This window comes from Mastigoproctus giganteus, chromosome 9 (assembly GCF_048544385.1).
Source record: "Mastigoproctus giganteus isolate SK-2022 chromosome 9, ASM4854438v1, whole genome shotgun sequence".
NCBI lineage: Eukaryota > Metazoa > Arthropoda > Arachnida > Uropygi > Thelyphonidae > Mastigoproctus > Mastigoproctus giganteus.
In genome coordinates this window covers 35,535,587-35,551,216 of record NC_143583.1, presented here as the reverse complement: position 1 = coordinate 35,551,216, position 15,630 = coordinate 35,535,587, and the positions used below count along the sequence as shown (strand labels likewise).

The 15,630-nt window shown below is 37.7% G+C and overlaps 1 pseudogene across 1 annotated transcript in view; it reads right to left on the bottom strand.

Moving 5' to 3' along the window:
• Nucleotides 1-15,630, bottom strand: part of LOC150080143 (sex peptide receptor pseudogene) — a 275,783-nt pseudogene that overhangs the window by 83,720 nt on the left and 176,433 nt on the right. Inside the window, exon 4 of the transcript XR_016547436.1 lies at nt 9,225-9,358. The product of XR_016547436.1 is annotated as a sex peptide receptor pseudogene, transcript variant X1 (transcript). The remainder of the gene's footprint in view (nt 1-9,224; nt 9,359-15,630) is intronic.

Below are 15,630 nucleotides of genomic sequence, written 5' to 3'. Positions count from 1 at the left end.
AATAAACAATGTCCAAATTATTGCCTGCATCCAGTTCACGAGTGATTGTGTCAAAATAGCTACTTTAGGATATTCGGATATACGAGCTTTTAGAGGTTATAGACATATGACAACACCTGCACAGAATAAAGAATTCAGCTTGAAAATTTCATGTCTCTAGCACTATTTTATTCGAAGTTATTCGCATTTTCTTGGATTTTTATTTAAAATGATTACCCTTCTGTATTTGTCCTGTTTCATTAAAAATACACCACTACTGGTTCATCGCTGCGCATATACTGTTTGAAATAACAGTAAAATAGAACTGAACTTGCCCACCATTCTTCATCTCTTACTTTCAGTACGTTCGTTTGGCTATTTAAATAACTGCGTTCGATTTCTTCTTTTCTTCCAGATCGATCCGAATTCATCTTTTTTGAAGAGAAAGCTGTTAGCGTTGCGAATGTACTCACCATAATTAATGGAGCTTAGAAGGCATTTGAAGTTCCATCGTAGTTAGATGTACTTTATACTTATTTAGGTACTGCATATATGATCAATGTAACCATTTCCTCTATTAGTAATGCTAGGCGACTGGCACTCTGCTCTTTTAAAACGTGAGAAGCCTACTCAAAACAGAAAGTATATCATTAAGGGTGGATCATCTGATTATTACAGAGTTGTATTTGTGGACTTCTCTTTATAGGAGTGTACCGTTTATATCCTTTCATTTACAAAAACTTTTTGATAAACAGTTACAACTTATACATCAATGCACTCAATTGGTATAAATATATCGCGTGTTGCTTGTGGCCAATAATTTCCATCTATAGTTTCTCTTTTCGGGCAATTAGATATCAAACCTTTTTGTTATCTGCTATCTTTTTTAGCTACACGTACATATTCTCATGCGTTGTTGATATGTAAAAAGTTGATACGTTCGGAATTAAAGCGCACATTAATGTGCACTATACTGCCAACAGTAACCGGACATCCGCATGTTTCAAAGAATCTTGTATTGATGCAATATTTAAAGAAGCAACGGTCTAAATTACACACTGTGTTCTTGTCATTAGACTCTGAACCAATTTTTGATATCAGGAAGACGATATTTTGTCTCAGTCCTCCTTAAACACAGTGGTTAGTTCAACTACTGATTGTGGATATGTTAGTCAGACCCGAAGCCGACATTTTAGTTCAAACTAACGGTGTTCAATAGGGTTTAGATGTGTTGGCAAACTGCTGGTAGAAGAGGAGTCCCAGTTCTGTCTCAAAGTGGCACAATATAAACTCCAATAGCAAGTAAAGAAATAATAGCTAGTTGAGTACATTTGACGGTTGCAGCAGCAAATTCTTTTGCGGTTGATACACCAAAATTTTTATTATCAGATCGCTGTGTTATAGAAAGTGTCTTATTCGATTCCTTAAGTGACTAAAGTCGATTCCTTCAGTCGATACTTTAATGCGTGGTCATCTCGTTTCAGGATATCAAGGGAGTAGGAAACTGTCGCTGAGTTGGTGAACTATGTAAAGGTTTGTCAAGTGGAGAGGTCCAGTTGTTGAGTGAAGGTGTGGAAGTGGAAGAATGTGTGGAGAAGGTGTGGAAGAAGGTGTGGAGTAGTGGAAGAATGTCTACATACCCCAGTTTCTAACAGTGAAAATGTGATATATGAATGAAAATCTAGATATTAAAGTGAATTACAGCGTACCTGTAGGTAGGATGATTAGCATTACAAAAGAATTGAGTTGTGGGATGGAACAGGAAAGCTTCATTATAGACTATCATATGATTCCAGTTTTTAAAACTCGAGAACAACTTTTGCTAAAAGAACGACAAAATGTGTAAAACAACTTAAGTTACAATAAGTCTCCTCTAACAAAACCTCTACAAGATCTATTCCCGGCAGATAGAGGAGGGAGTCTATGATCTTGTAGAGAGGGGAGGGGGAGTCTATCTTCTGTAGAGATAGACTCCCTCCATAATGTGTATTTCTGCAGTATATTTTTATGCAAGGGGGAGTTGTTAATGTAACAAGCGCACTGCATAATAGATTTATGGAATAGTGAAAAAGCTTTTTCTTTTCCTTTTGCTCTTGATTATTTTCAAAACTTCTGATATTGCGCTTCTGTTTATGGCAAAACAGTATATTCTGTTAATATTAAATGTTTCAGCAAAGTTCGAACAAAAGTTTCTTGAGAAGTGTTTTGTTGAATTTCTTTCTAATAGCATTTTAAATAGGTATATTTAAATAGGTATAATAGGTATATATACCTATATTTAAATAGGTATAATAGGTATGTATACCTATATTTATATAGGTATATATATTATTTTCTAAATTTCTTCCTAAATTCATATTTTATTTCTATTTCTAAATCTACGCTGTGTGACCACTTTATTAAATGTACTGCCTAATAGATTGATAGATCGCACCTTACCCCCCCCCCCCCCCAGAATGGCCTCAACGAAATCGTGCCACAGAGAATGCTGGTGCACATTGACTCAAATATGTCGAATAGTTGTTGTTGCAAATTAGTTGTGGACCTATACTTCGAAGAGTTCTTGCCGCCATTAGTATACAACAGGTGCTCAACTAGGTTAAGATCTGATGACTTAGGAAACCACCGGAGTAGACTTGAGTTCACTCTCATATTCTGGAACGATTTTTTTACAATACTGACCCTATGACATAGTACATGATCCTGTGTAAGAACCCATTCGTGGATAGATGCTCTTGGCTGCCCATGAAGGGATATGCTTGGTCAGAAACAACTTACAGATAATATGCGACAACCAAACGTTACTTCATTGGTAATAAGTGGCCCGATCTGCACCATGAAAATACTCCCATACCATTAAACCACTTGCATTTTCTACGCCTCACAGGATGAGCTGAAGGACTAATAACTCTTTCGCCACGTTCGTCTCATCATCGTGAAACAGCAGAAACAGGGATTCGTTAAAAGAGGCAACGTTTTCCCAGTATTTCCTAAGCCCATAGTAACCATACCTCGTGCTTTTTTTCCGACAGGAGTGGAACCCAGTAAGTGGCGAATACCTACTCCTTGACAAAGGTGCAACGAATTGTGCATTCAGAAATACCTCTTTAGTTACCACTTTTGTACTGGGTTGTTATTTGAGGGACTGTAATCTGTCTGTAAACCTGTTTTGTCAAGCTTCCGTTGGCCAAACGCGTTAAGGAGCGTTTTCTGACCATAAGATCCACATTGATTGGATGTTATTTAGGTAATGGATCAATCTCGATACACCAGAGATAGCCTTAAGTGAAAACCCCAGCACGGTTTCGGAATCCCTCTATTTCATGAAAACGATACGTGTACCTACTAAAGTTGCCACTGGATGTATAATAAAATCGATTACACGCGGTTTAATACATGAAATGCCCTGCGATGAAATTTAATTAAATAGAAATAGTTAAAACGAACTATTTTTAAACTCTATTTAAACGATTGAATTTGAATTAATTAAAATTTGGATCAAAAATATATCAGCGATTTATTTTATCTTTCCTGTTCACAGAATGGCGCTTGTCTCAGTTTACTTAATGTCTTTGTTAATAACAAATTGAAATCTCTCTGAAGTAATGCCAAATATCTATATAAAAGCCGATATATATTATGCATTATTTATTTTTCAAACTCAATCATTTAATCCGATGGATTCGAGCTATTATAATATATATAGAGAACGTGGATTTATTTAAAACAGACAGAGAGATAAATAGGCAGATAAAAAGTAAGCGAATACATTTTTATTGGAAACAAATCCAATTGTAGATCGCCATGATAAATCCTCAACCACATCTAGCAGTTCTGGAAATTTGCCGCTAAAAGACCTCATGCAGTTTAATAACACCGACTCCGTGATATAAAATCATTTCCTGTCTACCTGCGGGGTATTATATAAATATTTACTACACATTGTAGTCTGATCCTATTTGAGCAGTCATGTTTTATGCAAATAACTGAAAGGAAGATCGGCATGCAGCGTCAAGAAACGTAGCACACACACACTTCAAACCCAAAACTGCCACCTGCAATGCGGGATTCGCCTTATTGCTTATCTACAAGCTATTATACAGAAAGCACAAAAGAATTTCTTTTCACGCCACATCACAAAGTTATTCTCGAAGCCAGATATGTTTCTACGTTATATGTATTTTCGTTTTCAAGGGAATTTTTCAACCCAATGCATTTAGATTTTTGGGAACATTCCATCGGTTGCACGTATGTGGACAGTCTGCTTAAATGTTCCCTAAACATTGATAAAGCGACACCTTTGGAAAGGCAGAAAAACGAAAGAATCTTATCTGTATGCTTTTTTGTGGATCTCTGTTATCTGTTCTTAAATACTATATGAACTATATTGGCTAGCAAGAAATTTAAAAGTGTATGGTAGATTCTTCGAAAAAATTTGAGATAACAAGACATTTTGAGTACCCGGCACGTGGAGTAAAGATTTTAGTCCGTTCCTTGTATGAAGCATATTTCCCAACGAAAGTGGAGGAAAATGTTTTTGTAATAAACATCCTTCTTGGAGATTCTTGAACGTTCTGGGATTCCAAGGTTTCGTAACCTCCCTTTTCAACTGGTCCGCATTTAACTTTCCTTTATGATATTAGGAAGCCTATTGAATACTCTTTTAAGATGGGTAACCGAGTTGTCTGCTAATGGGAAATACTATACTCCAGAGTATAGTTTGTTAAATACATTTTAAAAGCTATTAGTATTCAACAAAACTTTCAGTCTATTCATGTGAGATTGGCTTTTTCCACAGTTCTTAGTAGACATACTGGTGAGAGCAGCCTAATTCACATGATACGACACTACTTCAATGTCGCTAGCAAGTAAAGTGACCTGTGCATCGTCACGAAGAACAATGTAGTACATAAAGCACAAAGGTTACTAATGGAACTCTAGTCTTCATGTTAAAGTGCTCTTGTAGTCCATTATGTCCATTATTTAACTTGAACGAATAGGTTCAACGAGCATTGCCGGAAGTAGCGAGACAATCGTAGCGTTCGCGCCCATTCTTCATTTTGGTATACATTACCTTAATGGAATGGCTTCAAAACGGAATTTAACTTGGTAATATTATCTGCCTGGTTTAGATAATAATTAAAAAATGTAAATAAGAAAAATAGCGACTCTATTCAGTCTCTTGGAGTATGCGAAAAACAAGAGATCAAAACCATTGTGCAAAATGAGGATGGATACAGTTTATATTTTATTTTCTACTTTCATATTAAGTGGCTGGTGTGATCATTCAGAATCAAGTACCAGAAATAGTCGCCCATCATAGTTTCTTACCACCTTCTTTGCTGCTACTTCTCCAATTTTCTATGTCTTGGTGGAATCTCTCCCAATGCTGGTTACTAATATCGCCAGGTTTTGGAATGAAAAATTCAAAACGAAGTATGATTAAGGGAGCTTGGCTGATATTCGGCATCCCAGTTTTTCGATCTTAAATTTGCAAAGAAGCAATTCGCCGCAAGGCAAAACATCTTCCAGGCATTTAGCTCAGCATCAGTAATTTTATCTTCCAGTTCTTGCGAAGCCTACACCAGCTTAACTTGTGAATCAATAAATATTCCGACTTTCACTTTTGCATTTGACAGTTTTGGAGTGGACAAAATAATGGAAACAACTATAATAAGAGTTACAAGTATGCACTCACTAAGATAGTGTTGAGTTTCCTTTTGCTTTTAAAACACTTTGCATTCTACTTGGAATAGATTCATGTAAATCTTGAACTGTTTTAAATAGAATATTGGACTACTCTTCATGGAGGAGCCTTTCAAACTTCCTGAGTGATGAAGGTGGAGGAAATCTGCTTCTCATCCTCCTCCTCTCCAAATATGCCTACAATGGCTCAATAACGGTGATTGTGAAGACCATGGGAGGTGCTTAGCCTCAGTTTGATGTTTCTCAAACCAAGATTGGACACATCTGGCATGTGTCCAATTGGAGCATTGTCATCTTGAAACGCGACATCGTTTGCGGGAAACAATGTCTGCGCCATCGGATGAGCCCTGCCTCCAGAATATCGAGGTAATTACTAACAGTAATTCACCCGTTCAGGGTGATGATAGGACCCAAAGAATACTAAGATACTGCTGCCCAAACCATTGTTGATCTCCTCCATGTTTTTATATCGCCTCTGAACATTAGCTTTTATTTGCCTTTCTTCACAGTACTACCTACAAGAAAAAAAAAGAAACAAAACCATCACTGTATCTTCATAAATACGTTATATGAACAACTACTTTCATATCAGATGTTTACATTATTTTGTCCCCCTCCATAGGTTGTAGTTGCGTGAAGGCGCCACCTTGAAGATTCAGTGCTTTAACAAATTGTTTAATCAGTATCAGTTTGATATAGAGGGCTGTAGGCAAGATTTTTTTGTTTCTTAGAGGGACTGTTTACTACAGTGTGTGCGCCAGGTCTAAACTCATATTCTCTGACTCATGATTTTCATTTCTGTATTCTTATTTAATATGTCCAAAGTGCCCAACAGGAATCTTTGGGTGTACGAGTTATGAAGCCATTCTTCTGGATTATGCTAATACTGATCTCTTGATAATGATCTGTAAAATCGAACAATAGCACAAGGATTCTGCAACAGTATATAACTGACGCGTCTTTTTCAGCATGTCGAGGTTTTCCATCGGGAATGTATTGGATTCCACTCTTTTAAACGGACCTCAGGAGCTCTGCATTCAACTGAGTTATTCGGTTTCTGCTGATTAGGGAAATGTGGCGTTTTAGCGTGGGTCACTGGAGCAATAGAAGATGATATGTTGAGATACACTATAGTTTTAATCTGCAGACTTTTTTAGCTTTGATAAGGATTCACTATGCAAATATGGCAGTTAACATGATGGTTTGTGGGCTCTCTCCTTATCAGAGGTATAACAAAAGGCATACACTTACGACGCCCACAACTTGTGTTGATCACTCAGAGGCAGTGCAGACATTGCACCCAACTTGGTCCACCCATAGTGTTACGTTTCCTTCTTAGGACTTGTATAATATCGAAAAACATCACAGAGAAGTTTGGAAATAACTTATACCTTCGTTTGGTAGCCAAACAAACTTCAAAATAAAATAAAAAAACATATTATATATGCACGACCTTCTCTTATACACTGCTCGACAAAATTAATGGAACAAAATGTTTTTCGTGAATATTTTATTGTGAACATGTCGCCGAAGGCAAATATTTGATATAATCGGCATTCTAGAATTCAAATTCCGAGTATCCAATAGAAATCGATCTACCACCTTATAGAGCCGTATATTATGCAAATTATGCGTGCCAATGAAAATACTGGTTGCGACCACATCACTTCATTCTCGTTTTTTTGATTTGCTCAGTGGATAGCCCCATCTGCAGTACTCAGGATGGCAAGTCATCGTCGTTTAATTGATTCTTTGAGATGTCGGATAGTTGGACGACTGGAAGCCGGACAGTCGCTAGCGTAGGTGGCACGTTGGCCTAATGTGTCACGCAGTTCCGTCTCGGCACTATGGAAGCAGTTTTGGGAGAGAGGAATCATTACAAGAAAAGCTGGTAAAGTTCGCTCGAGGGCTGTCTCCAACAGAACAGACCGCTCCGCGGCTCTAACAGCAAGATGAAATCTTGCTGTTAGAGCCGGGGAGCGGTCTGTTCCTAGAGCCCTTCGATATCCTGTCATTAACTGTCTCTAGAGGTTGCTGTGGCCACAGGTGAAAACATTCCTAACCGGGCTGTGTCAAGAAGGCCCGATTCAAGTGCTCTACGCAAGGAAGCCAGTGGTTTAACCCCAAACCAACGCAGAGCTCGTCGAAACTGGTGCCATGAACATGTGACTTGGATCCCTGACAAATGGGATACAGTTCTGTTCTCTGATGAGTCCTGATTTAGCCTACAAACAGATTCTACACGTTATTTCATCTGAAGACAACAAAGAATGCGATACCATCCTTCCAACATCAGAGAGAAAGGGACGCTTACTGTGGAGGCGCTGTTCTCGTTAGGGGGCGGAATTATGATCAATGTAAACGCCCCTTTTCATGTTTTTGATATGGTTACCAAAACAGCGCAGAGATACTGACAACAGATTCTCTAACCTATGTGCGACTTTTTAGCGGTGCGGTTGGCCCAACGTTTCTCTTTATGCCTCAGCCGACCGGGCTAGCCAGGTGGGTAAAGTGCCTGTCTGGCAACCCAAAGGTCACGGGTTCGAATCCCGCCTTGGGCTTGGATCAAAGTACTGCAAAAACCTTGGGAGGTGCACTATGGCCACAGAAGCCGATGCGCCAACAACTACCAAAAATAAAATAAAAAATATAAAAAATACTTTATGCCTCACTGCATATAGAGTTCAAGCTGTAGAGGAATATCTTGAAACTGAAGAAATTCAGCGACTGCGGTGACAAGCACGATCACCAGACTGAAATCCAATTGAATATGCATGAGACGCCCTTAGGCGTCGCATTGCACGCCAACCGTAGCTCACCAAGTGACCAACTCCTTGGTCACTTGGTGAGCTACGGTCTGAGCCGGTGGAAGAATGGGATTTGTTGCCACAGAATCTTATAGACACCCTTATATCGAGCATGGTTCACGGCTGTCAGGCCTATTTAGCTGTTGGAAGGGTTCAGACACCGTACTGATGTCCTATGACCATATTTTCAAACATCTTGTATCGACTTCTGTAATGTGACCTTTCTGCTAATTCTTATAGAACCCCTATAAATATACCTTATGCCTGTCAGAAATTTCTCACTATACATAATAATTCCTGGATTTCCATTGGTCCGATTTTAATGAAATTTGGTTTGGTTGCTCAAGTTTTCCTAAAAGGTCCAAATATTTTATGAAAGTCCGTCCACTAAGAGTCAAGTTATTGCATGAGGATGGACAGAGGGACGGACATTTTGAAGACAGACGCTTTACGCACATATCATAATGCCTAAAAAACATAACCTTACACAGACCTTGCAAGAGCGTCTCTCTATCTGCACCCGGAGCACACCCACACATACTTTTTTTCTCTGGTTCCATCTGCTCATCAGTAGGTTGAGTGCATGTTATAATGCACTAGACCAAATTTGCAAATTTAGGCTTTTAATTTTCTTATCCTGTTTCTATTTAAGTAATCTCTCTCTCTCTCTCTTATGATTTTCTGAAACTAATATGAATTGTTAGCACGCAAAAACATTTCAGTCAGACTCACCTTAAGACGTGTAGCGTGGGATTTTCACATTTACGTTCTGTTTCTTGTGATTTGTATTGGAAGCAAAGAGAGACGCTGTGCGGTTATTTTGTTTCCTTTTGCTGCTTGCGATTTCATCTTGAGATTAAAGCGATCTGTAAATGAAAGAACAATAATAAAAAAAATGAAAAACACGCGTTGTTTAGAAAAACACAGTATTTGTAGAAAATATCCTACAGGAAATAATTAAATATTCGCTCTATGGGCAAGAGGAGAAGAACAGAAATGGACTAATATAATTGTCATTGGCATTTTTCAATTTTCAATGACATCCTCTGGAAAACTGGTTTTGTTCAATAGTCCTGCATGCGATTTTATATGCATGCGATAACAACACACTGGTCTATTAAGTTATGGTAAAATTATAATTTCCAACTAAACTTTCTTTCGTATAAAAATATTTGATAGAACGTACGTGCACCTATGGCAGTTAAACATAAGATGGACGTGAATCTGTTTTGTGGACATTTTCAAAATTAAATTAGCCGGAAATGGAGAGCTTGCTTTAAAATTTATTTATTTCAACACTAAGTTCATAATCAAGACAAAAATATGGAAAATCATTATGCTTACAGTTAATTATACAGTTGCTTGTAACAATGACCAGCTATAGAAGACTTAGGCTGTCCAATTGTTTCCTCTCTCACTAGTATCTTCCTCAATCCAGTTCCAAAATGCGAGCTGAGAGGAGTGCTGAGAACAAAACTTATCGGTAACTGTATTTTCTAGAAAACTTCCATGGAATCTGTGAGGTAATGAAGTCCCGTCCAACTTCCACTTTGGTCAAACAGAAAGAACTTCATTTATTGAGATAATAAGATGGATCACCATCTTGATGAAATGATAGATGCTAGAAGTCCGTCAGCAGCTGTAGAAAATAACCATCTATGAAATATTTCTAGTAGTTGATTCCTGTTACAATTTTCTTCACGAAAAGAAAGAAACACGAAATCGTCTCACAATGGAAAAGAACGGTGGACTGTTTCAGATGAATTTTCATTTTTCCATCTGTGTACATTACGATGTTGTTTAGGAGCATTAGCAACTAAGGCCATATTGCTCCGGAGATATGCGGTGGTCATTCCCTGACCTTTCCGCATCCTCCGTATTTGGTGGCTCACGGGCTCGAACCCCGGTCTAATCAAGAAGCGTGTGCTACGCACTACTGCTCCTGCCCACCCGGCTACGGAGGCGCCTGTACTTAATGTGTCCATACGTTACGTTATTGCCTCATTACTGAATACCATTGAACCACTAAAATTTGTCTGCCAATATTTGACAACAGAACTCAACGGAATTCCTTGCCACCCTGTACAATTGCATGCAGAAGTGGTCGAGTCCTCTTTTGACGAGAATCTTGCAGAGATTAGAATTGACTTGGCAACAGACCGGTTTCATTCTAATAGCACGTGAATCACCTGTACTTTTCTCTGAAGAAGACATCACAATGAAAACGGTAAAATTTAAATGAAGATCTCTTATGACTGTAAGGACGTAATAACGGTGTTGTCTAGATATTGACACCTACACTTCTTGCTTCCTGCAATCATCCCACTTTCGAAATCAGAAAGATCTTGGTGCCGACCTATTCCTCGCAGCACTCAAAAGCTGATAGCCATATAGTTTCCGACTTTGAGCCTTCACCAGCGTCACAGATCAGTCCATTCCTACATAAGGGGGTATTGATAATGCAAAGACAAATCAGTGTATAAGACAATGGTTAAGCTGGAAATTTAGCATTACACAGTCTGGAAACCTCATTTTAGGAGGGATGTTAGAACTGTTGTAGGAGGCAGAAAAGGGTATTTTTTCCAGGAAAGACTTGAAGAGGATGAAGAAGAAATTTGAAGATGATGGCTGGAGGAAAGATGTCCGAATATTTGCTTTCAGCCAACAAGTAGTTAACTGTTAGAACAAACTTCCCTCTAATGTTGCAGAAGTGGTTATTTTGAATAAATTTAAAGAAGGGGATTGGACAAATTACAAGAAGGGATGGGCAAATGAGGTGGGTAGTGTAGTTATTAGTTTTTTCTTTTGGCTGATGCTGTATAAGCCTGCTTCCTTGCATCATATTGCCACTACTAATACTAATATATTTTGTAAGAGGTGTCGTCGGAAAATTAACTCATCCTCAGAACTTAGCAACTGATGCGGTGAACCGACCGTTGCCAAGACAACGCTAATCACGAGAATGTTTTTCCCGTCAGAAGACTTGTCTCACTTCCTTTTCTTCACCAACGTTCGCACTTTTTTCTGCTAACGCCAAGCAGGTACCACATGTGGCAGCTTCAGTAATACTGAACAAGAAAAAAAGTGCTATTTTTTGCTATCACTTAAATGCATCATTCATAAAATCCAGTAATGCTATGAAAATAAAATGCCCCAATATTTTTGATGGCAGTGTATATGGCAAAATTCAATAAAGATCGCTGATGGCATGGATTAATTCTGTTACTATGATCCCTTCTATAGAAAACAAACCTATTTAAGGGCTATTCTTATGCGGTTACCTTGACATTAGTGAACAACAACAGCGATTGGCTGAACGTGAAAGAGAGAAGTCGTGGATAGTTACGAATGTGTCGTTCTTCAGAAGAGAACCGATCGGAAAAGGGAAACAAATCTGGTGACCCAGGGAAACAGAACAAGTTCGCGTAACCTGGGCAAATAAAAGGCAGAGAAGGCAAGAAGAAGCAAAAAGATCGCTGTCTCCATCATCATTATCCACCGGCGTTGTGGAGATTGTTTGCGTCCTTCAAGAGTGACGTGGCTCTGCTGATAACTGACTCGATCGATGGTCTCAGCTGGTCGGTGATTAGTGGGAGAACCAAGAAAAAAAACGGGCGTTGATGAGTACAGCCACGCTCGGTGATAGATCACCACGACGGATCGGTCACAACAAGGTCAACATTATAGGCGTCTTCGTCAAACGCGTGAAGATGTGACTTGAGATTTGAACCTTCCGTGCTTACCATAGTCAAAGTGTGAGTGTTGCTTCGCAGCAATCGCTGGACACACGTTCACTAGGCGCCTCCTCGTGTAGCTATAAACATCTCATGTTCCTTCTGAGTATTACTCGTACTCTCCTTTTATTTCTCCCACTTTCGGACATTCACTTATTGTCTTTCTTTTATCGTTTCCTTTGATTCAGTTTTTTTTTTTTTTTTTTAGTTGTGGAACCTCTGCCTTATACTTTTTTTTTTAAATCCGCTCGCTTCAAATTTATAGTATAGTTTCTAATATTAAAAAAGAATATTTTAAAGGCTATTTAAAAAATATATTTATGAAACTCTGAAATGAATTAATGAAATATATTTTCTTCCGAACTAAGAGTTTCAAATATTTGCGAACTTTATTAATTATATAAAAATATGCACAGATAAAAGCAAAAAAAATCTTTATTATCTTCGATGTATGATTCCCTTTCCATGAGACAGTTATAAAGGAAAGAACCACTTTCTTCTTTCAGTGTTTTTTCAGAATAATAACCTTATAATTGGTTTCCAAATGAAAATAACGCCAAGGCTTTCCACTTAGCCCCCAAGAGATGAGTTAAGAGAAATTTCTGTTTACATCTACTTAAATAAAGAATTGGGAACAGTTTCCTTCTGGGAGACGTCGGACTTTGGCGAAATTGTTATCTCCTTAGATAGAAGGCGACCATCAATAAACGGTCGATAATCGACTACAGCTGTGCCCCTTCACCCTGAGGGATCTGCCGACTTGCGAGACTAATTGCATCCTTGGGCGGTCCATAGTGTGAACCTCTTTCATCCAAACAATGGCATTGACAAAAACTGCGTGCAGTAATTAGTTTGATTAAGATAGTAATTACTAAGGGTGACAGGGAGCATGAGAGAAGTAACAGGGCGATGTTTGTCAGAGAAATTTTTCCCCTTGGGGACATTAATCAAATCGACATATTTGGAACGTGAGAGTTGATCGAATAACAAAGTACAGTTTTTGTAGCAATTTCTAAATATATAATGCTGTAATCGATTAAATGATTGCATCAGTATATGTTATGTACACGCCGAGATATATCCAAAGCGATTCTAATTCGTAAGATTTACAAATAATCAAAAGATATGCACAGTAAAAAGTCCAGTCCTGGCGTTGTCCAGTCTTACTATATCCGTTGTCCACAGTTGAGTCTTGGAGTTGGTGGCACCACTCCACTCCAGCCTAATCTTTAGAAACAAATGGCTTTCGTACGGGCACATGACTACCAAATCCCAGATTCTTCAACTCCAGCCTCACAGTTCAGTTGGAAATTCGTCATTCTTTGCCTAAATTTAACTTTAAGTCATTTGCTGCACACTGGATCTTTTAATCAGCTTTCGCTTTAATTCCTTCTGTCTCATTCTCGGAGTATCAACTTTGTGCCGCATGTCTTTCTTTTATAGCTGCGCTCTCCTTTCGTTTTCTATTCATTGTATACCTCTGAGACGGTTTCTTTGAATACACCAGAGATTGGATTTGTTTTCTCAATTGTGTCTCCTTGCAAAATATGCTCCAACAATAACACCTTTCTGAAAATCGGAAATGTCATCTTTCTTCTCAATGACCAGATCGACTAAACATGCCTGAGAAAAAGAGCGCGATATTTATCTGATACCAAGGAACTTGTGACCATACTACGTGACCACTTAAATTTGCATACTGTACGTTTCATTTTCTGTTGACGCCATTGCAAAAAGTTTAAAATTTTTTAGCCAGTGCACATTTTGACCACAGTATTGAAATTTGTGTGAATGGTGTAACTATTCATTCATCTACTCATCGATTACTGTGACTGAATTGTAGTTAGACAAAAAGTCAGACAAATGGGCTTTAAATATGCAAATATGTTTATTAAAGTTTTTATGTCTTACGCGTCTTGGTTGATATAATTATTGGATAATAGCCTGCGGAAAATAAGTTAATTTTATGCCATCTGAACATATCTTCCGGTAATAATTAAAATGTTGTTATGCTCGCTATGGAAAAAGAAAAGTTTTAATTATAATAATGTAATGTACTGGTTACTAACACAACACCCCCTAGCTACATTAGCTTTAGCTTTTTTTTTAATTAATGAACATTTTAAATTTGCAATTTCATTTTAAAAGAAGAAATACAGAAGTTCACGTGATATTTAATAACACGCAGAATTTCTTTGTAAAAAAGATCATAATTATTAAAGTGATTTTTTTTTTCTTCGTTTACTGGTTCAGTTGTTGTTGTTGGGTTTTAGGAGAATCAGCAACTAAGGCCATATTGCTGCATATATATTATCTATTGTGTGTGTTCTGAGGTCGATTTTTCTGTTTGTTGGATGAAAAACCCGAGTTTCCGGGAGAAAAAACCACGCTGCCTTCGCCTGAGATCGAATAACTCAGCCACGTTGTGAAAAAAGCCCATAAAAATTTCTCCCGCCATTCGATGGGACTGGAACTTAAGGCTTTTCCAACCATGTGGGGAGGACAGCGATCCTACCAACTGTGCTACACGCCACGGCTGCTGGTTCAGAAACAAGAGGTCACTTTGCTTACAATTTCGACCAATAAGATGATTTAGATTTTGACACCCTCTTTGGAATGATTGATAGTTTATATTTATATCTAAGTAAAGAACTGAATAAATCAATATTTCTGAATTAATAGATAAAAAGAGCATTTAGTGCATAAAAGTTATAAATATATTTTCAGTATGGTTTTGATACAACGTAGTCCTAATAAACAGAACAAGGATTACTGAAAACTCAGCTTATAAAATAAAAGGGTATTTTATGATTTATTTTTTAAAATCAATTGACTATTTTATTTATTTACTGTTATCCAGAGGTGGAAAAGAGGATTTCCTCCACAAATGTACTTTCGATTATAAATTGTAGGCGTGACTGGATTCTTCTGAGAAATTTTGTTTATTTAATTATCTGAACAAAATTTCAATTGATGTCAACGATTTAAAATTAATAAATTTAATTAAGTCAGTACATGTGTCGGTAACCCTCTTTTCTACCTTCTGGTAATCAATAAACCATCAAATTTGCAAATAGATTGCAGGTTGTGTTTTGTTTTGTTTTTACGTTTTTAAATTTAATTATTAAATTTCCACGTAATGCCTTTCGCACGACATTTACATATTTTTGTTTACACCCCTATGCGAATTCATGTAGTTATTACTTTGGTATTATTCAAAAGGTTGAAGAAGAAGAATCTTGGATTTCGTGACGAGCAGAATTAAACTGCTTAATAAATGCAATGGTCTTAATGCTAACAAAACAAGGGACTTAAGTCTATACCAGAAGTTACTTTGGTTTTGCACTAAACCATCTGAAAGCCACCTGCAATTTTAAACAAATAGCAGAGGGTCTTCAGAAGAG